At 44.8% G+C, this 22,719-nt stretch overlaps 1 protein-coding gene across 1 annotated transcript in view; it reads right to left on the bottom strand.

Annotated features, from left to right (window-relative positions):
* The window catches only part of LOC143340928 (CD151 antigen), a 75,954-nt gene that overhangs the window by 32,380 nt on the left and 20,855 nt on the right, over positions 1–22,719 (bottom strand). The window contains exon 2 of the mRNA XM_076763363.1: positions 20,793–20,886. The gene's annotated coding sequence lies outside the window, so the exon portion shown is untranslated. The remainder of the gene's footprint in view (positions 1–20,792; positions 20,887–22,719) is intronic.

The following is a 22,719-nucleotide window of genomic DNA, read 5'->3' as shown; positions in this document are numbered from 1 at the left end:
CAATCCCCCAGGGGGATTTAAAAAAATTCGATTATTAAAAACCGGCACTTTGCTGCGTTAATGGGCGTTTCGTTTCGCGGACGCGAATTCAGAGCTCGTTTCGTAAAACTTCGCTCTTGTAAAGGAGATTGTTCGAACGACCGTGAGAGAAACCCGTAATTAATATTGCACTCTCGCGCCAGTGGATCGAACGAGTAACTGCTCGTTTATTATTCGAATAAAAGTTGGTCCTGGTACGAGGAAATCGCGACAAGGAAAGGACAGAGGGAACGTCGTTAAGCAATGGAGCGATAAAGCAACAGCGTCGCGCGGCAACCAAATCGAATGAAATCGGGAGGCAACGCCGCAGGAAGCAGGAAAGGAGCGACGATCAAGGAACCGGAAGTAACTTCGTCGCAGTTCAAAGGATAAACGACACGCGTTGGCACGAGCCCATCGCTAACGTCGTTTTACCTTGCCAAGGAATGCCAGGCTTCCACGGTTCGAATACGTTCCCGTGTCCGATCGACCGCTCCTTTTTCCTTCGTTCCATCGCTTTTTCTCCCCCCTTTGCCCTCAAACACCGCTAGGTAACCCTTTGCGATAACCCCCGTTGCACGCGAAGGTGATCGAAACCTAACTAACCTCCTTTTTACTACCAGAGATTTCTTTTGTGGATAGAAATAGAACAAACGTGGATTACCGTCCCCTTGTAAATTAAACGGCCAACACGAAGTACTTGGAATCGCCGTTTCCTCTATTTTTAACACTCTTCTGACAACCGAATAAATTGTGGTTTCGATGAATAGAGTTGGTGCAACGAATGATCAGCCGTCGAGATCAATTTCGTTGGACGGAGAAGTGAAATTTATCGGGGTACGATTCGTTTACTCGCAGCAACGACGGCCGTAGAATTAATTAGGAACCTGTGGAAGGACAGAGGTGGAGGGGGAAAGAGGTCGCCTATTTACCGGCGTTAATTGTGTTTCCGCAATTAGAGCGTGCGCGATCGAGAGAATCTACCGTCGAATAAAGACGCAATTGAGCGGGCCGACGCGTTATTCTGGCCGCGGAGCGGATTTTGGTCAACCACGGGGGTGAATTCAAAAGGGATAAAACGGCCGGGGCTAATGAGAACGAAGAAGGGAAGACTCGGCTGGGAGAAGACGGAGCTCGAAGCGCGGAGAAAGAGGAAGGTGATTGCAGCGGTGCTCGAGAAACCTGAGCAGAGAAGATGAAAGAAGAGAAACCGCGAAATTAAATGGGTGTGACCCGTCTCTTTCGTGTGGGCGAAGTAGTTTCGAACCGCGAGGGGAGCATAAAAGAAAGTTCCCGCCCGGATGTACCGGTCTCGTACGTTATTTTCTTCTTTTTCTCCTTCTTTTCCCCCCCAGCGAGGCTGAAACGTTTAATAAACGGTAGGCTGGATAACGTTTCGCGGTTATTGGCCCTCCTCGTCGGTTGTTGCTTTATCTTTTCCGCGCACGATGAATGCTTCTTCGACGCAACGTTTCGACGAAACTCTCTGGGTACGTCTTCCTTTTCACGCTTACACGACCGCCTTCTTGAATGGAAACCGGACTTAAAATGCACCGTGAATGGGGCGAAATAAATCCTGGAATATTAACCGCCGCTGGTAATAACCGTAGATTCGTTTCGAGTTCTTGTAAATGCTTTTTATTCATTCTTGACTCTGAAAATGCGATTCAACGTGGAATTGTGCGAGGAACAATGGGTTATTGGGCGCACGAGGATCGACTAACGAGCCAACTAATTTCGACGGAACCGTAGAAATAGCTTGCCCGGTACGGTTACACGTGTTTCTACGCGATAACGGACCTGGAAATAATCAACGACGGTGACAGGAAAAGAAATTCAACCGCCACGCGCCACTCGCCCAATACGGTTCTCCGGACGACCCACGTGCCGCGGAACTTAAGGTAACATCGAACGCCCACGCGAACGCACGGCCCACGTTCGCGATGACGCATCGATATGCATCTTGAATCTGTTTTTACAGACAACCTAGAAGAAATAAACCAAAGCGTATCGATGGGCCAACCCGTCTTCCGGACGACCCACCACGTGTGTCTACGATTTCCTTCTCCGTTTGATTTACAGATCCCCCTGGTTCGTTAATTTTTACTCAACGTTTCCTCCCCCTGCGTGGAAAATTCTATTCTGTTCCCAAGAGAAGGCTCTCAAAACTGTGAGAACTACGGGATTTATCGTTGAACGAAATATAGAAAATTACAAGTCTACAGAAAAAGTGTAAACGTATCTTTTAATATTATTTTTTAAATTCGACTCTGTTAGTCCGCACGCTTATTAAGAAATTTTTCACGGTATCTGTACTCCGAACAGGGAATAAAATATTTAGGAGAAAAGAGGTCGAATCGAGGGACTCGAAATTCATTTTTCTTCTTTTTTTTTTAGATAAGCCAAGCCATAACTCTGGATGGGCCACGTTAATCGTAAACCTGACACGCGCACGTAAGCCCTCCCATCGAAAACCATGTCTCATAATATATCAGCGACGACATCGGGGGCTGTCGTTCGATCCCTTCCCATCAATTTGCCGCGGTGCCATGTTCCCAGCATAGACATATCCTCATTTATCCCAATGTCCTACACGTCGACAGCCAATTTGCTAATCGAGCCAATCATCCAATCGCATTAACCTTGCCGACCACTCAGAGACCCCGGTCTCCTTTTATTGGCCGGTTCCTGCGACAGGTTTCAGATTCGCCAAACGTCCAATTTCAAGGTGCAAACGCCCCCGAGTGACTCTGGGTCAGCAGCCCGTCACCGATCGCCCACGAGATCGCCCATCATTCCACGATACAATGTCGTGAAATTTACGATAATCGTATCATTTTTTAGCAATTTGTAATTCGATACATTCTGGGTTATCCTAGAGATTTGTTCAGATTGTTATGTAGAAATTAGAAAACTACTCGTGCTAATATTATTCAGCTTTTTAGAAGAACTTGACTTACGAAAGGCTAAATTTACTTGCTGACTCTATCTTGGATCCTTGGACTTTTATTCCGGTCAAATTCTGACGACAGTCGACGAAGCTTTTAAATGGAGAGAGACGAATTTCGAATAGACTCTAGGACCACGGCGAATCACTTACTTTGACGTTAACACGTGCACGTCTCGATGAACGCAGAGTACGGAGTCACGTATCGGCGGGAACATAAAGGGGCCGTAGCTCGTACTCTCGATTTAAGACGGAACCGTAATCTAAACTTTCTTTTCTCCCTTTATTCCGCGAACTTCGACCCGTGAAATTTCCCCGATAAAGGTGAAATAGTGGGGGAGAACGGGCAGGCAGATTGGCCGATTTTACGCGATTGGAAAAGCGTTAAATCGACAAACGGAAATTCTTTCGCCGGAAACGATGGAAAAATTGAACCCCCGTACTTCTGTCATTTTTAATCTGGTACGCGCCAATGGGTTTGATATTGCACGCGTCGATAAAAGCAATCGATCCAGGAGATAAAAATCTGTAGGGAAGGGTAGATTGATGGATTTTAAGCGATCTACGAACCAGTAAATCGTTGAATCGACGAAAATTCCTTTGACTCGAATGGACGGAAATCTAAATTCTGGAAAAGAGATAATTTAAAAAAGAGGGTCGAAACTTTTGACGTTCAAAAATTAATTTGATAACAAACCTGTAATTGGAATAAAATTTTGTGCAACGCTGGGGGAAGCAATCTAGAAGAGGCGAGAGACTCCAGATCGAGGTATCAATTTTTATCGAGACTTTCTTTTTACTCGCAGGGTGATTTTAGCGCAGGTTGCACCAGCTGGAGCCAGTGTGCAGTGCCACGGACGAAAAACTGCAACGCGGGAACCGGCCGACGAACGAGTACGTCGGCCCACGCCATCCGCCTCTGCGTGCAATTGCACCGCGTTGCACCGTAGAAAATTGGATAATGCAGCTGTGAGGGAATAAGCGGAATCCATCAACCGCTATCGCGGAGCCTGGCAATCTCCCTTTCTCTCTACCATCGGGCTCTGGTTCGAATTTTCAGCCATTTTCTATTGCCCCGTGAACTTTTGCAAATCTGTTCCGTCCACGGTTACAATCGACGCCCAAAACCAAATATACAGAGTATCTCTCGTTAACGACTCAAAATACAGAATTGCGATTCAAGATTCGATACTTTCCACTTTATTTCGCTGGGTCACCCTGTATATTTCTCAGCGGAGAACAAAGAACGCTCGTTTCGTTTCATTACTACGCGCCCGTAGGTTTATGATCTAATGTTGATAGTCGACGGGACACGCAGAGAACTGGGCGTTAGCGAATAATTCCATCGTTAAAATCGGTGAAAAAGAAACGCGATTACAATTTGAAGAATGTGCATGTGCATTTACCAAGTGCATCGTTGCAATTACGAAAGAAAATAAGAGTTAGAACACGATTCCCATAAAATAAAAACGTAAGAACCACCATGGCGTCCGGACATTAATTAAAATCGGTTGCTTTAATGACGTCCGAGGGTGTTCCGGCCGCGCGGGATTAAAAAACTCCATTTTTCACTCGCAGTAAAAATTCCTTTTTCTCTCCGTTCGCGATGACACGCCGCTTCTTTTCACCTCGACCAAAGAATCGTGTGAAAGTGGCGTCGGGGACTCTTGTTTAGCGTCGCTTCCTGCTGCGCTAAGCAAGCAGTCGCGCAAGGGGGAACGTAATTAACGTTTATAAACCCGCGTGCCCCGGAATAAAGTAGCATGGCCGAATGTACGCGCCGTTGTCCATAGGTATAAGAACGTTACGACCCGTTATTTATCGCGTTACTACCTTGTGTCCCGTCCACCGTCTGAAAATAACGCGAGCCCGTTTTTAGCGATCGTAAAGGACACTCGTTTCGTCTTTATGTCACTTTTGCCCCGAAATACGAGGATAGTGGGCCTCGGGGTTGTTACGTGCACGTTGTCCGATCGTAAAGATCCACGGCGGTTCGCCATCTTCTCAAACCTCTTCATCCGGATAGATCAACGACTCAAATCTAGACGCCCTTCGATCCATAGAAAGCAAGCTTAGATCTCAACAGAAAATCCTTACGTCCTTACCCGAGAGTAATGTCTTCTTCTAGAATTTTATATCTTATTTTATAATAGATAAATATTCTTCGTTTATTCTTTGGCGTTACTAAAATTTTACTACACATGGCAAATATAGAGAACAGGAAGCACGCAATAACAAAATAAATTAACTTTTCGATATTCGGTCCAACGGTAACGAGTATGTTTTTTCTATCGTTTCGCCGAATTCCTAAAAGCCACTGAAAACGTTTCGTATTTCGCTAATGGAACGAAGCCGCTGGTATTTTCCGCCACGGTCTCTGTTTTTGGTGGAAACAACGAGGACAACGGGGTCCAATATTTTTCCGAGCCCCCGTAGATTTTTTCGTGCGCCAATAATTGCTTCGAACGGGCCGCGAAGTAAGCTCGCGGCAACGGACTCGATGAAACAAAAGTCGATAAAGCCCGCGGGCTATTCGCCCCTATTTCGTATCTCTTTCATCGCCTAGTAAAATTATATTTTACATCCACGGGGGCCAAACCGGTATTCCGCTCTCGATCCGATAAAAAGTCGCGTTCTTTCGATTCCGCGAAACCGAGCGCGATTGCTACCGTGTACGATAAAGGGCCTAACTTCCCTCGATACAAAACCAATTCACCGGGGAAAAGCAGAGAAGCTTCGACGCGAGGAAGGATTTACGAGCTTTTCGTGGTTTCTCAAACGTCGATCCTTCCCGTTATTATGTGTCTTCTACTATTTCGATACACGATTTATCCAGATCTTTCGCTTCCAAATTCCGAGTTTAACGATACCAACTGCAATTTTAATCGAAGCCTGATCGATCGTTTGAAATTTACTTATCGCGCAGAAATTTCCGGATCCGTGATCGGTTTAAACCAACATCGATAAATTTGGTCGACTAGGGAACAGCTGTTCCGCGATTTTTCCCCGTCGAGCCGCGCAATTGGCGAACAAATCGCGCGGTTCCCTTTTTTCGACTCCACCCCCGACTCCCGACAGCGACGACAAATACTGTGTACACCGTGTACACGACGACGATTCGACTATTTGCATCGCACGGCTCGCTGCAACTCGATTCACGGTGTTCATCCAATATCCTATCCAGAAATTGAATCTATTTCCACGCCGACGATCGTCTCGAGACGAAAGAAACCCGGATATTTCGTCTCGAGGCTAATTTACGGTACAAGCTTCCTGGAAGATGGACCCGCGAGACAGAAAATTAAAAGTAAATTGCTCGGAAAGTATCGGCTTTGCCTGTGAATTAAACATTAAATGAGCTTTCTATCCTCAACTGTTACTAATTTGTCTAAACTTAAAAATTAGTTTAATTTCTACCATTGTCCTCCGAGTATCGACGGAGCCAAACTATCCGTGAGATTTGACTTTTTGGTCGTTCCCATCGCTACCGTGCTACGTGTGCTCGTGCGTGGGCGTAGAAGAAAAATTCCGACGACACGGGAAAGACTCGCCCTCGGCGATCAGCAGCCAGGTATGTATATCTTGATTAAACGTAAAACCGGACCGAGAGTCGAGCGACCTTTCCTTCTGTCTCGCGCGCGTTTAATGGATCGATTATGACAATGTTTTCTCCAATTAAAAAGGATGGATGACGGTGGCGCGCGTTGATCGATCATCCGTTCGCCGCGGGAAGTAGCTCAACGTCGGACCAAGCTTTCTTGTCTCATTAAGCTCCTCGAGGAGGACCGGAGAAATACAAACAACTCGGTATAATCCAAGCGCAACGCGTTTTAAATTCGGCAAGCTTATGATTATTAAATTTCACGGGGCTCGTACCCGGGAAAAGCCTCATGAATTTCCATTTGTACCAGTATCCGGCGTTGCTGCGTGTCTGGAGGTTCAAATGAATAAAAAATAACAGCCAAAGCTCTTAACGAATACATACTGTATGAAGAATCTTCGACTTGTGTCGTACTTTAATATTCGTCTTTCTGCCGAGCAATCCTATTTTATATTTTACATACTTATGAAGGCTGGACTACTCCGTGGAACAAAAGTAATGCATAAATTTTTAATAGAACGGCTTAAAATATTTCTAAACGGGGTGGAAATTTTACACGGTCGATGGAGAGTTGCAGTTACAGGCCAAGTTGCTCGTCGATTAATTACCGCGATGCAAATAGAGATCGTTGAAGCGATCGATTAAGAGACGAGAGATCGAAGCGACATACGTCAAATACCATCCGCTCAGAGTTGCGAGTTTGATAATATCGCGGTACAAGTTCGAATCGCGGCACGCGGCAAACACTGATTTAATTAAAACGTCCCGAGTGCTACTAATACTCGTTAAATGACTGTCGTTTTACGATTACGCGCGGGATACTTGCAAGTTCGCGTGCGTGACGACCGGTTCGATTGAAAAAGAATTAGCCGGTCGCTTGCTCGCGACGCGTCGCGTGCTCGATTCATTTTAATAATCGACTTAATAGCGCTGTTAACCTTTCGGGCGCTGATCGGCGCATCGCGTGCTCGCGAACGCTTGTTACGCCTAAAACGATGCCACGGAATTTCAGTGCAAGATGCACTCCGAGTCGTACTTGCAAACTTTATTCCAGAGCGGTGGAGAGGTAATATAATATTTGAACATTTCGAGGTACGGTTCTCCGCGAGAATAGAAAATTAAGAGTTCGAAGATGCACCGTGGAAGTATCGTAGTTTAAAAAATTTGACGAACCTCGAAGCTCGATCGGGTAGTAATTTTTACAGATTTATTTGGGATAAGTTATTAGCCGCGATTCCGTGGGATTTTTCCGGCGTTGTCCCGTCGCGAACGGTGGAAAAATGGTTCCGGCGACGTGTAACGTCCTGGCAAAAGGGGTCGAGACGGATGTCGGAGATAAGTCAACTGTGACAGGGGTTAAAAGTTGAAGTAACCTCGGAGCGTGCACGTGGCAATCTCGACGGGGCAAATCGTGGGCCAACGACGCGACCAACGAGAGCAATCTCTGCTTCGGGAATAGAGGGATATCCCTCTTCCTCTCCGACGTTTCCTCCGCGCGGATGGAAGTTAAAACGGGGAAAGTTGAGGGAAGAGATTATGGCGAACGGACACGAAAGGTTGCATCGCGGGGCTGTGCAGATGCTGCTGGAACAACCTGCTCCCGTAACGACCTCCGGCAACAGAAAGACCCGAGCGTGTTGGGAAATTGTTCGCGAACAGTAACGCGAGAGCGGTATTTAGCTACACGTTCGAGAGATGTTCGTCGGCTCGACACCGGACACCAACGATCGAAATATTCCACGCAACGTTTCCCACCGTTATGCATTTTACATAAGTGACTCGACGAATGGGCGAAATTTCGTTAAAAAAATACGCGGAGTACGCTTCGCGATTTGGTCCGCGCTCCAGAAACGAAATTATAGAAAGCTCGAAGCGTTATTAAACTAGACGGAGTTAGCAGCCTTCGTTAATTATTCTATTTCACCGGAAAATAGTTTCGCTGGTTACGGTAATATAATATAACAACGCGAGGAAAATACAAACGACAAAATTAGAAGACCTCTGGTTACGCGAGGTAATATAATAAAATGCAAAAGGCATAAACAAGACGATTCATAACAACTTCGCGGTAGTTTGAGTATAGAGTTTCGGAAAGTGTTTACAGAGCTGATATAAAAGACTATTAGGGTGGAAAAGTTGTTTGCTGGGTAACAGATACGACTTACAGGATCGCTGTTCGCAAAACTGGTAACATAGCGGGGCAGAAAAGAACTGCCTAATGGATCTCGACGTAGAGTAGAAATTTATAGCTTTCAGTTTAAACAATAGGAGCAAATCGGAATAGCACAGCCTCGGTCTAAGCGATACTGTATCATAATTGTGGTCCATAATGATCGTTCTACGCTCCAATAGGTAGTCAAATTTTTCGACAAAATTAAAAAATTTCAAATCGTTCTGAAAAAAATATTTTCAGTTACAGGGGTCAATTACAATCATTTTTGGTCAATACATATACCCCCGAAATCCTACGCACTTTCGAGAAAAAAATTCTTTTCCGAAAATATGATGTGTGGTCAGAAATGTTTGTCATTTCGTATGTAGGTATAGTCCAATTATCCGGCACACGTATCGTAATTATTTTTACAATTAAATATTTCGAACTATTAAGTAATGATTTTGAGTTTCTGAAAATTACGCGATATTATTAACTCGACGCGATTACGAAACACGCATTTCCACGAAGAAGGCCGTCAGAGCGATCATGTAAGTGATCTTTTGACATCGCCGAGTCAATAAGCTGATGACACGTTGCGCAAATATTTAACCCAGACCAGCGAACGCGTCCTGTCGATAGCATCCATACCGATGCTGACGGAACCCACCATCGACGTATGTACTTTGGATCGAATCGAGCCCGAAAACCAACGATTCTCTAAACATTTGCTATTAAAATATGCGTAAAGTCGTTGTTCTAGAATCTTTCTGCCATTCCCGCAGAAATTATTTAAAAATTGCAGCCCGATTTTTTTGTATCTCGACGACAAAAAGCGTCCCGATATCTTGTTCCGACGACTAGCAATTACTTCGCTACGAAATCGAGCGGACGAAACGCCTTTATGGTTTCGAGCCACGAAAGAAAGAAGGCACGACACGAGAGCAAAGAAAACAGCATCGAGATGGCTCCTTGAAAGCAGCCTTGAAGTTCGCCGAATCCATTAAGAACCGTAGTTTGAATACCGCCGTAGCGTCCAAGTCGAGCTGCTACGAGCTCTCCAATGGATCCTTCCGGAAACCAGCAAACTTTACTACTCCTGTCTGCACGGAACATAGTCGCGATTTCCTATTTAAATTTCCCTCGATCGCCATCGGTGATCTTCCACGGGAAAAATTAAATTTACAAATTTTAATATTCGCGAATATGATTTGGATCTTAAATGAGTTGGTACACGAAAATATAGGTAAATTAAAAAGTGTCGAGGTCAGTGACGTTAAATTTAAGGGATTGAAAACTGTTGCGATATCGATTGCGGGTCTCGAAACAAGTAATTTCTTTTCCCTTGGGAGGGATCGTTGCACCGTGAAAAGGCAACAACGGAGGCAATCACCGGGACGAAGAAGACATTTTACCTCCGTTCGGGGCGCGACGAAAAGAACGCTAATCAACGTCAGTTACCTTCGAACAAATTTCATTCGATCGCGGCGCAATTACTTTGCCGTCATCGCTAACGAATTCCATGCACGTCCCTCCATTCCTTCCGCCGTTGGACGTGGGATAAAAAAGCGACACGAAGGGGGTGAAGAAAAGAAGAGAGCGCAGGACCGAATGTGTGCACGTTGAAACGATCCAATCCGACTAAAACGAGCTTCTTCGTTCGCGCAGAAACGCCGCGCGAGAAGAAACGCGTTTTCGCGGGTCCCCTGTCTCCTAAGAAGATTTCTTCCTCCGTAAAATGAAAACTTGCGGTTTCCGCGGCTCGTCAACGTTTTATTTTATCTTTTTTTTTTTTTTCTTATCCCGTCTCGCGTCTCGCGTCGCGCGGAGGACTCCGTAAAATGAAAACTTGCGGTTTCCACGCTCGTCAACGTTTTAGTTTCTTTTTTCTACCCCGACCGTCGTCTGTCCATTCCATCATTGTCAACGCGACGTCTCCTTGGTTCCTTCGGCGTTTTCCAGAGCGAGGGAAGCAGAAGGAAATTTTAATGTCGAGATACGCGAATTGCTTCCACGTTTCTCTATTTTAACGTTTAATTTCGATATTAATATTTGCCGAGGTTTAACGTTTGCGGGAGCAAGTGTTTCAAATGGTCCGATGCGCCCGAATTTGAAACTCATTTATATCGGGAACGCGTGCACTTTTAGCATCGATAATTTATCGAATACCGTTAAACCGATTTCGACGAATAAACCGATAAACAGTGATACGACAAGCACTTTCGTTTATTCATCGACGAGAAAAATATTCGCAAATACGCTCTCGACCTATTTTTACTCGATATTTGCGAAAAATAACATGAATTTTATTCGCTGTATTATTTAATGAATTCGTAATCAGCACACTGTTACGAAATATTCATACGGTTCTCTGTTTCGACGCCACCAAGGTGCGTCGTAATTTTTTAATTAATAACGTGCGTTACAAATTTCTTCGTATTATTGCCTCCCCATGGATCGTTTAATTCCAACAATGTCACAATTACGAATTCGTCCAGCATTTTCCGAATGTTTCGCGACAGAATATTTCACGAATATTCGATGACAAAATTGTAAAGAATAATAATTGCGAATTCATGCTGCACGAGTTCAATGACTATTAAAATCGACAATCAGGTGATACTAGGGTCGATTATAACAATGGTGTAAAATTATATATATTAGGTATAATAATTTACACAAAATAAGCTCCCATTGTTATTCATTGACACGTTCGTAACGATAAAATCTGGGTGGAACTCTGCTTTAAACAAAATTTGAAACGCTAATTATTACATCGATAAAGAAATTAGATGAAAATGTGTAAATTCGAGTCTCCGCAAATACGAATAATGAAAGTGTAACAATCGACCGTGGTCTCCATCGACGTTCGACATTTTGTTTTTACTAGCGGAGGTTCAGGTCGCATTTAAATACGAAGCACGTGATTTCCATACCGTGTTGTCGTCAACCATCGACGTTCAGGCATCGACGAAGAGGAATTAAAATCTTTACGATCGTTTCTGCCGTGTTGGTAAGAGGATCAGACTCGTTTCGTCGTGCTTAAAGCTCCGGCTTGCACGATTCGCGCTCGGTTTCCGGCTTTGCATACAAAGTTTGACGAGCTGGAATACCCACCCCACGCTTGACCGTTTATTTTCCCGCGCCCGGTTGCACGAACGCGAAACTCGATAGAACGAATTATCTCGAAACTTATCGAATTAAGGGCGTAAAAAGGCGGTATTAAACGGGCGAAACTTTTTCACCGGCGTTCCGACGACACAGGGACGCCGGTGCATGTGCAAATTCGTTTGAACATCGCCCAGACAGTCTCCGAATATTGCAGCTGCAACAGCGCGCGCGCAATTTTGTTATTTTCCCTTCGCAGGAATGGAAAACTTTTTTTCCCTTTAGCTTCTCCGTAAAATAAATAGATTGCTTTTTATTCCATTGTGGACGTATCAATAATAGTGTTCTGAAAAGTGGAATCGTTTGACTTTTAATCTAATTCGTTGGGAGATTAAAGCGTTAGGAAACTCTTTTGATACAAAAAAAAAAAATATTCACTCTAACCATTATTTTAAAAACGTACGACAAAAGCGTTGAGAAATATTTTAAAAAATATAATTGGCGCGCTTCGAGGTATTCTTTTATTCGCTGGCACGCGTCGGTAGGTCTGGAATGCGAAATTTAAACCGCGTTCGCCTATCTCGCTATGCGCTAATTAACGAAATCTTTGCGGCCGCGGTGCCTCCGCGTAAAACGACGCAATTACAGAAAACAGCTCGGAAGGGAAATCGACGCGTAGAATACCGAGCATGTAAAACCTATCTCGATGATCATTGACACTTGGCGGATGCTGGGCCGGACTTAACGAGGGGAAACTTCAATTGCGAATTAATGCTCACATAATTAGCCCGCCCCGAGGCCTGGAAACTTATTAACTATCGACTTTCCTTTCGGAAGATTCCAGCTGCGAACGTCGGATTACAAGGGCTGAAAGAATGAAAATCCGATTGCCAATGTAATCGAGGATTACGGCTCCGATTTTCTCCGCCCTCTTCGCTTTCAACCCCTGATTGCCGCAAACGTGCTCCACAGCCCCAACAATTTCTTCGAACGTTCGTTATTCTTCGAGCGATCACGGGAATGATGTAATTACACAATGCACTTGAAAGACTCGATTACTGTCGCCCGAACCACCGACTCTAACATCGCGTCGGTTTGGATTCTTCATCGATTCGTTAAAAAATAATTAAGCATGATTTTTTATTCGCGACACAGCGATGGAAATTTTACGCGAATATTCGTGACAGACGAATTCATTACTCGTCGTTTGAAACGCGTGGTTGACTCTGATCAAAACAACGTCCATACATTCGCTACGTCATGCAACGAGGAATCCACCCCGGTCCAACTATTAGGACACAAAATAAATAATCCGTCCCCGTCTGTATTCAAATGGAGATATTTCCATTCTACTCTCGGTTCGGTACAACAGCCGCAACGAAACGCGCAGTGACAGGAGTTACGTATGTACAGTCTGACACGCAACAAAGTTACACGCGATATCTTCGCGAAAATTAATCTATTTGTGAAAAATTTTTTAAATTTTTAATTCCAAAAAGTTGAGAAACCTCTGAGGTGCACTGTCGCCTCGATTACTGCGCGATAGCCTCGTTCGTTGCACGTTGACAAGCGGGGTTGGAAACGCTATGCATGGGTTATAAGTACTGGGAATACACCGTGTAAGAGGAACTGCTAGTAATTTGGCCGGGTGTTATTACCTTGATTACCACGGAGATTAGTACAGATTCATCCCCGAATTCCCGCGTTAATCAAGGTTCTTATCGTGGGTTGCAAACACGGTGACCAGGCGTTTGTGCGACGGACTGTACATTCATTGAAGAGGCATGCCATGCGCGCAGCAGGCGGCAGAAACAGAAAAGTGATCTCGCGCTGACTTTCGAAGTACAGTAACGGGGTGGAACCACCCCACGGAGGGCCATTACTCACCGACCGTGTCCCGCCTGTCAGGTACAATTTGTTCGACTCGCAGAAGCGAGAAGAAACGACAAACCTCGCGTTGCCCCGTGACAGATGAGCCCGGAGAATCGTCGCAAAAAGGAGTAAATGGTCGATGTCGACGAGGAAGAGCGCGAAACGTCTCCCGGCGTTTCTTTCCCGGTCGAACAGCGTCGAATATACCGACGTCATCCTCGCGATAATAATAATTTCGAACGTCTTCGACGCCCACAAAGGTCGGAGTGCCGGAAACCTTCGAGTTCGTCGCCCATTTTTTACACCGTCGCGTCGTCTTTGTCACGGGCTGGCCCCAGGACGGGATTTTCTACTTAATTTTTCTCCTAAAAAGTATCGTAAAGCTTCCGTAATGACTATTAACACTTGGAATTCTATCTAAATTTATTTATAGAGTCCCACGACTCGCGTTATGTGTCTTTGCAATAAAATTGACAGAAAAAATTGATTGAAATGATTCTCTACCCGCTTGGAAGCAGCGTGGCTCGTCAAACTCGCCTTCCATCGGCCCTTTCTGAACGCGCAGGTAATAAAAAGCGATAAAGGGAGCACAGAAGCGATACTTCCGTGGATTATGAGGCAAGATATTAACCCTTTACGGTCGACCGACACCGTAGAGGGGCGTAAGGAGTTTTCGCTGTAAGTCGACGGGCACCGTACGGAGACAAGCCTACAACAAGGTTGCTTTTACCTGATAAAGGTGGAAAATATCGTGTCCGCGGGCGCTGCAGGTTATACTTAATATTTATGGAGATTATGAGCACAGCAAAGGAAACTCCTTAAGGGTTAAAAGAAGAATAATCGATAAAGCCTCGTAGAAGAAGGCTCTTGCACCGTCGAGAAAATAACTTGATGGAGACCGAGGAAATTATGCCACGAGCCTTCGCGACGTCGTGTAACTTTGAAATTCTCATATATTTATACACTGTCTCGCGGCAATTAATTCTGCGTATAAAAACGATAACAATGTTCTAGTTGCAGCGAGCATAATTGCCCTTGATTAAGAACTGTGTCAGGTGGACCAAAAGGGTTAAGAACTCTTGGTAGGAGAACTTAATAATAGGAGACTGGATCCAGTGTCCCTTGACCACGCTGAAAAGGCGACTAATTGTAAGTGCCGCTGATTTAAATGGACGCACAGCTGTCAGGAAACCATAGTCGAAAAACCATGGTACAAAAAGTCACAAAAATTGGACACCTGCGGCCCAGAGTCGACCTCTTTGGAATGGAATTCGAGTTCCAAGTTTTTGGGTCGCTGGAATCTACGGAAGAATGGGAGTTGTCAGAATGTACTATGCCCACTGTCAAACGCGATGGCGGCTCGTTTATGACGCGAGAGCGTTCCTGTATAGTCACAAAATATGTAAAAAATAAATGTGATACTTTAAAGGCGTTTTTTCTCAAAAAGATCCCGTTTCTCTTAACCCTCTGTATTATTATTAAATGTAATAACGAGTCGAATCGCGTAGTGATTCCGACGAAACAACCGACGGTCTCGAATGAAAATTCCACGCATCGCGGGCGGCGATGGGCTTCGATTTGAAAAGAAATACACCGGTGAGAGATGGACCCCGTTGGAAACGAAGGAATAAAGGTTCGACTCTCTCCCAACGAGCCGGGATGAACGGTAAGAAAATAATCCCCTCGATTCTGAACGAAATGCCCGCCTTCCTCGGCTTCGGAGCTCTTGCACCTCCGTATTCATTCGTACGCCGCAGGAGAGGGGATCATCGGTGCACGTGGATATTCATTCAACCCGAAATGGTTTCTATTCTTCCGTCTTCTTTCTGGTTTATTTCAATCCTATTCGCGTGTTCTCGAAACGGAGTTGTCCCTATCTGCCTTCAGCGATGAAACAGCTCCGGTTTTGGCCGACCTTTTTAGAACGAGGATCAATTCACGGTTAGGTACCCTACTTTTCGCCTTGGAGGATGCATATCAATCTTTTTGGGAACCGAAATATTTATCCAGTGTAAATATAAATATGAGCGAAATAATAATTGTTCTTCGTTTTCCGAAGTAATTATTTTAAAATTAGAGAGGCATTGCTGATGCAGAGGACGAATTTAACGACCGAGCGATCTTGAGAGATTCCTCGTAAATTAGGATTTGATGAACGGAAACGTTAGTATGGAAAATTATTTCGTTCGGTACCGAGTAATGAAATTGCGTCGCGCGAGTAACATTGTTGTAGACGAGATATCTCGTGCGCAGTAATGAAAGAGTCAAACTACTAGTTCAAACAGTTACGTTTTGAAAGCGCCCGAATAATCCGTTTGCCGTGTACGATCCACTGCCTCAAAGCTGATCGACGATAAACAGAGCGTCGACGGTCCTTTGACGGACGAGCCAATCTCAGTTTAAGCCAACACCGTTGACAAACGAACCCGAATCGGGACACCTGCCGTCGAAATGAACGAACTCCGATCGAACTATTCTCTGCTTTTCGCTCTTCCGGCCAACTACTTTGATTTACCGCGCTAAATGAACTCAACGTTCCTGTTGGTGTTTGCTAATATCTTCGGGAATCGACGCTACGTTTGTACATATTTGACGAATAAACACGACAGTGCGTGTAACGCATCAAGGATCACGAAATTTCATTCGTTAACTGGTCGTTCAAATTAGATATCACAAATTATAATTGTTAGCTCGTACGTATGAAAGACTGTAAAAACTATATTATATTAATTTAATATAATAATCAGATATTTGGATGGTTAATGTTTAGAGTAGGTCCCGATTTGCGACTCACCCGGTTTGTAGGTTTCAAAGTCGACCGGAGAGGGTCGGAATGGCCGATCGACTAGTTCGATTGCACGGACCGACAGCTTTGGAATTACTATCGCAAATTTATCCGCGACCAGCGCGTGTTCCTGGTTCGTCAACCGGGTCAAGACTAGCGGCAGAAACTACCCCAAGATTAAATCGCGAGGCGAAAGAGCCATGCGGGGGAACGGTGAAATTTATCCTCCGGAAAAGGGTGGAACGATGAGGGGGCATTTAAAGTTTACGGATAAGTGGACCGACTTTACGCCGTGCTAAACAAAAGCGTCGCGAGGGGACAAAAGGTCGAAACTTCCCCCTCCTCCTCGGTATCCTCGAGATATTCGGGAAAGGGGGCGAAAAAATCGTCTGGGAGGAAAGATCGGTAGGTGTTCCGAGGACTTCGATACCCTGGAGATCGGTTCTTCCTCGACTCAGCCTCGCACAATCCTTTTCCTCGTTTCGTGGAGAAGTTAGGAGCCAATAAAGAACCTCGACACCTGCTCTAATTCAGACACTCGCGCGGAAACACCGAGTATTATTATTTTTACTTTCAGAAGATTGATAAAACGTTTTCAATTTGGTCGAATATGCTTCTGATAGCATAATTTCGGTGATAAGTCCCACGTTTCGCACTTTGAGGAAGATAGAGAGACGGTAACGAACTGTTTCTATTTGCCAAGTGAAAACAGATGCTGCGAAAGACGTCAGGCGCTTAATTACTCTGAGAATTCCTTTCGGCGTTTTGGAAACCAGAGCCGCGCGAGAAGCTGCGAAATTGAGTGGAGAAATGTCTCCGGGAGAAGATCGACGACCGATTTCTTTGCTTCCATTTAAGGAGGCATTCTCCTTTCAACAGCCAAAAAACTCTAATTTGTTTTTATTACAATTTCATATTCTACGCCATTGAAATATCGAGTGTTTTGTTAAAATTCACTTGGAACTAAACGACGCGTTGGCTCGCTCGAACTTAATCCGTCGCCATCTTTTCTCCTTTTGCCCGAGAAGACCGCGACTCCTTTCAGCGTTTCAATTTCGTCGCGGAAGTCGAGCGGAAGGGTCCTCCCAGGTGAAAAAGAATATCCCATTTTCCGGGACCGTTAGCAGCACCCTTTCTCCCGCGTGTTCCTCGATCATTTATCACGTCCCTTTGATAATATCAATCCGGAATTCCGGCTGTTCCAATATACCAACGCCACCGGGACCAATCTGCCGGGCTTCGAGGTTCCAACGACTGTTGGAATTCGCGCCAAACGTCCTCCTTGGTTCTTCTTTCGCAACGACGCTTCTCTAGCTACGGAAGTTATTGAATTCGCGCCCCTTATTACCCCCGACTGCCACGATAATGCACGATAATGCACCGTTCAACCCCCCTCGAGGGCGTCTATCGTGCGTTTTCGTCGAACCAAAATGCACACGGTCGATCGAAAGAGGAACATCGTACGAGAAATTGGAATCGAATCCATTCGAATAGAAATGGAACTGCCTAGGAGCACCGACGAAAGAACGGACTTGGCAGACTCGTTGAGGAATATTCTCCGCCTCGCCACCTTTGTTCGTCAACCGACTCCGGAGTGGTTCGGCACGTGCTTCCGGTTGCGAGTCAGAAGCATGATATATCACGGACAATGGATCGATTCTATATTTTCTCCTCTCAGCTTTATGCAGTCAATAATAACTGGATTAAATACAAGTTCGAGAAACGGGGGGACTCGTAAATTGTACATTTCTGCCACGGAAAGGTCGAGGAACAACCGTGAATTCGAAGACAGCACCGAATTTTCTGAGAGGAATTTTCCATCGAGACGCGTTTCTAGGGAAAACGGAAAAACGGAAATTGCAGTTCGAATTACCGAGAGAGGTGAACTGGATGAGCGCAGTTCTGCACCGCCACGGGTAAATGGAATTTTAGAAAAGCGCGCAAAAATCAGCCACGCGAGATTGAAAGAATCCCGCGTTTCGAAAATAAAAAGACCACCGAAAAATCTATTTGCCGCTAGCTCGGAAGTCTTGAAGGTTATCTCGTTGGAAAGAAATCTTCTTGGCTTGAAATTTGGTCTTCGACGACGCGTGATTAAATCGATCGGGCAGCGCAACCCCTATTTCATTTTCCCAGAAGGATCGTAACTGCTTCGAACGTTTCGGAAACTCAATTTTTCTTTTAACGTTCTTACGATGCGAAGTGTCTAAACTCTCCTCGAAGAATCAACCTCGTACGATATCGACCTTGTAAAACGAAGGTGGAAATAATTGACAGAAGGTCGATGACGGAGGAATTAAAACACGAGTTATTCGTCGCGACAGTATTTTACTATTCGAAAGACGGAACGGAGATACTCGTATTTCTTTGTATATTTCTCAGTACATGTTCTCAGGTATAATAAACGAGTAGAAATCTTTTTATCTCTCCCTGTTCCGCATGAATCCAATCTCTCGCGTAACGAACGTAAAAGAGGATTTTTAAACGCGCGATTTAAAGAGAAAGAATCTCCTTCGTTTTATTACATTCTTCAGCCTGAGGTTAAAAAGAAGGCGACGGCTTTTTCAAGGAGACAGTTGCAACGCAAACAAAGGGAGTCACGGCTGGAACGAGCATAGAGGATCTCGGGGCACTGATGAAACACTCTTGCGCAACGACACTCTACTTACAGACTGTATTTTTTTTCGCTCGCGTTAAACAATACAACGATCTCCCGAAGCACAGCAAATTTCCCGGTTTTTCGAAACGTTCGAATGAACCAGACGGCCGTGGAAACGTAATCGACCCCTCTGCAACCCTCGCGCGATCTTTTACGCACGTAAAAAAGAAAATAGAATAAATAATTTGTCAAGAAAAGCTGCGATGGATAATACTACCCCTAAACTTACCGACAAAGTCGAAACGTGTTTAGAAAAATGTGTAAATCTGTAAACAGCTTCTTTGGAAATTCAAAAGCATTTATCGATCATCTTTTTCCAATATCAAAAAGAGTCACGAAATACTCTCGAGTTTTTATCTATGGTATAACTTTGTTAAACAGCGAAACCTCGTCGTAGTTAAAGGAAAGTATAATAAAATTATTCGTATAATTACGTGGGTTTTGTTTCCGATGGTTTACCAATGCGTTATGCGTATAGTTTCAACATCAAAACCTACCGGCCGGGACTTTTCATTAGTCTTTTCTCTCCGTGCGCGCCGTGATTCGTTGGATAAAATTTTTAACACAGCACGGCGCGCGGACTTCAATTATTTACATACAATCGTACCGTTTAGAACTTCGGCGAAGTAAAAAAAAAAGAATGGTGAAAGCAAAAATTTTTCATTTAACGTTCATATTCGGACGCTTCGCGTTCGACGACTGAAATATACAGTCGATAAAAACGCAATATACGAACCTCCAGTTACCGAACTTTTTCATCGGATTTCTATATTCCATTACCGAATAACCTAGCCGCGCGTTCGCAGGGAAAAAGCCTCGACGTTCCTGTCGCGTTATTCGTTGTCCGTTTGAATATTCAAACGTGGAATTCCCCGACGATCGAGAACGGAAACGCTATTTTCCAAAAGTTTCCGCGGGCATCTTCGAGTTCGATGCTCGTTTTAAAATTGCACGGTGGTCTTTTTGTTCCCGACTATAAACGTATAGTTAAAATGGCTCGCGCGGTGCAGGCGCTTCCGTGCTCCAACTAATTTCGTAACCAGAGAGTTCTCCAAACGCGCATTCTACCGCGATAACTTCCATTTGCTCTTACGTCCCCGGCGGAAACAAGCGTTTCGTCGGGAAAGTGCAATTGAAATATAGAATAACACGACGACTCGAGGTCGCGGAAGCAATTAACGGTACAATAATCGCGGCGTCCGCGCGGACAGTGGCAAGGGTAGGGGGTGGAGGTAATTAATTGGGCCATTTTTCATGTTCCACGCGGGAGGACGCACTCCGCGTACGAAGCAGGAAGCACGCGAGAGGTTTGTTACCGCCACGAGAAGTATCGGGGCAATCAACTTAATGAGAAAAGAGACACGAGCCGATGAGAAGGGCACAAAAGAGACACCGAGAGGAGGGCCTTTCACCTAATGGTTTGAGAAACGTGCTCGATGGCCCGCGCCGGACGCCGCCATTTATGGTAACACCGGCGAACCTCGCGCGACCATTTTCAATTCGCTCTCCAATAATTTCTGCTCTCTACCTTCCCGTACAAACGACCAATACTAATTTTTAAGTCGTTCGTAAATTAAAATCAACGACGGTGGGACCGAGGCCAGTTTTGTTCCTTCTTCGATTTTCGACTCTGCGTGGTGCGACACTCACCCTGCGTCATCGGTGTACAGCTTGAGACCGATCTTCGATACGCATGCCCACTTTAGAATTTTCGAAAGTCCTTGCTAGCGTCCGATCGTGTATCCTGAAACACGCGAAAGAATTTATTAGAATAGTTCTGATATATCAACGATGCAGCCCCCCTGTTCATCCCAGTTTTAAATTTATACTCTTGTTCTTTGTATATAAGAAAATTGAGTAATAAAATGTTGGTGGAACGTTGGAACACCTGCTGGCATAACGTAATGGCCTAGCAAATGCACGTACAAGGTGTAAATCCGTAGGCAAACATTAACAGCAATAACTCTAAATTTACAGCGTAAGAAGTACGCGAAGTAGCACGGTAAATGCATTCCACTCGTTTGCCCGACGAGACTTCCAGTTTTCCAGCGTCGTCTTTTCACCGGAGGTATATTTGAATTTAATAATAAAAATATTTTCCTCTGTTCGCCTTCAATTGCGACAACGTCTCTGGCTTCGAAATTGTTCTCTTATCCACTTTATCAAAGTCGCAGACAAGGTAGAAACACGAAGTAACATCCTGTATATGTGTACAGAGTCTGCTAAAATTGATGGTCCAACACGATGGGTGCAATCACCTCCTCTTTGATTTATGATCGATCGACTCGAGTGACCGAACAGCTGTGCAATTAAAACCCCGATCGAACAATCCGAGTTTTGAGAGCAGCGAATCTCGAAAACAGTGACTCGAAGACTATGGATCTCTGTTGCTTCTAGCAACGTTACGTGTTTCTAGAGTTTGGACCGTCGATTTTAGGGCAACCTGTAGACGCGTGGATCGCAGTTCTCTTTTTCCGTTCCCTGAGGCACGAGTTACCTCAGTTTCCCTCATATTTTCCACCTTGTCCACTATTTCTCGCCGAACGCAGAGGGAATGGCCGCGCAATTACGGGCTGTTCGGTCTATTCGACAAATGAACTCGAAGCACGCAGCCGCGTCAAACGGGAACGTATTCTTCCGCGATCGAACGATCTACGTAATAGAATTTTCTTCCACGTCGAATTTACACCGAACGTCTTCCTACCAGAAACGGGACACCGCGAACCGTACGCGTTTCTACCGTGAAATTTCTAACGAGAACTAATAAGCAACTTTTCCCAACAAGCTACGCAAGCGTAATTTAACTTTATTCGCGTTAAAGGTTTCGACCCCAGGCCACGTTTATGCCAGCTATGCTTTATCTGCGCTATGATATGCTAAGCATGCTCTATGCTGGGAAAACACAAGTTTAAATCCCTCTTCGATGATTTGTATAATCAAAAAATAAATATTCGCGGAGAGATAGAGCACGAAAGAAATGAAAACATTACCTGTATTTTTCTGTCGCTGTTAGACACCGTTATTTAATTACGTATTTAACAAGTTTATTCGCCAGATAGAAACGGAAAAGAGTAAAGTAGATGAAAGCAGTGCCCCGGGAACAGAATGAAAGAGCAAAGTTCAACAAACAGGACTTTCAAACGTTACCAGCCAACCCGAATCGACGTTCGGTTAATCGGTATTCCGATAATCGAGGTTTAACCGTAATAATTAACCTGGAAACGTGGCTACTAGATTTCAACGAGGAGGAAATCTGCACGGGATTTACACTCGATACACTAGCGTTCGTGTTTCCCTTTTCTTTCCTGTTTTCCGAATGATTGAATTTAACGCGGCCGCCCCAGATCCCGAGAGCGCTCGTTACAACAAATTATTCTTCACACTCTCGTTATCGCCTCGGATCTTCTCGCGTAATTGAACGCACGCTTTCCACGGTAATTCCCATGCAAAAGACGTTGTCCGAAGGTTCCACCCCGGTCCCGTTAAACGACGACGTTTTCGACTCTCCTGCTGTTAAATCAAACGACGCAAACCAAGCTTCGATAAGACGGATAGACCTCGGGAAACAATGAACCTA

Source organism: Colletes latitarsis, chromosome 4 (genome assembly GCF_051014445.1).
Source record: "Colletes latitarsis isolate SP2378_abdomen chromosome 4, iyColLati1, whole genome shotgun sequence".
NCBI classification, from domain to species: Eukaryota; Metazoa; Arthropoda; class Insecta; order Hymenoptera; family Colletidae; genus Colletes; species Colletes latitarsis.
Note: the sequence above shows the minus strand (reverse complement) of the source record. Positions and strands in the feature narration are given on the sequence as shown.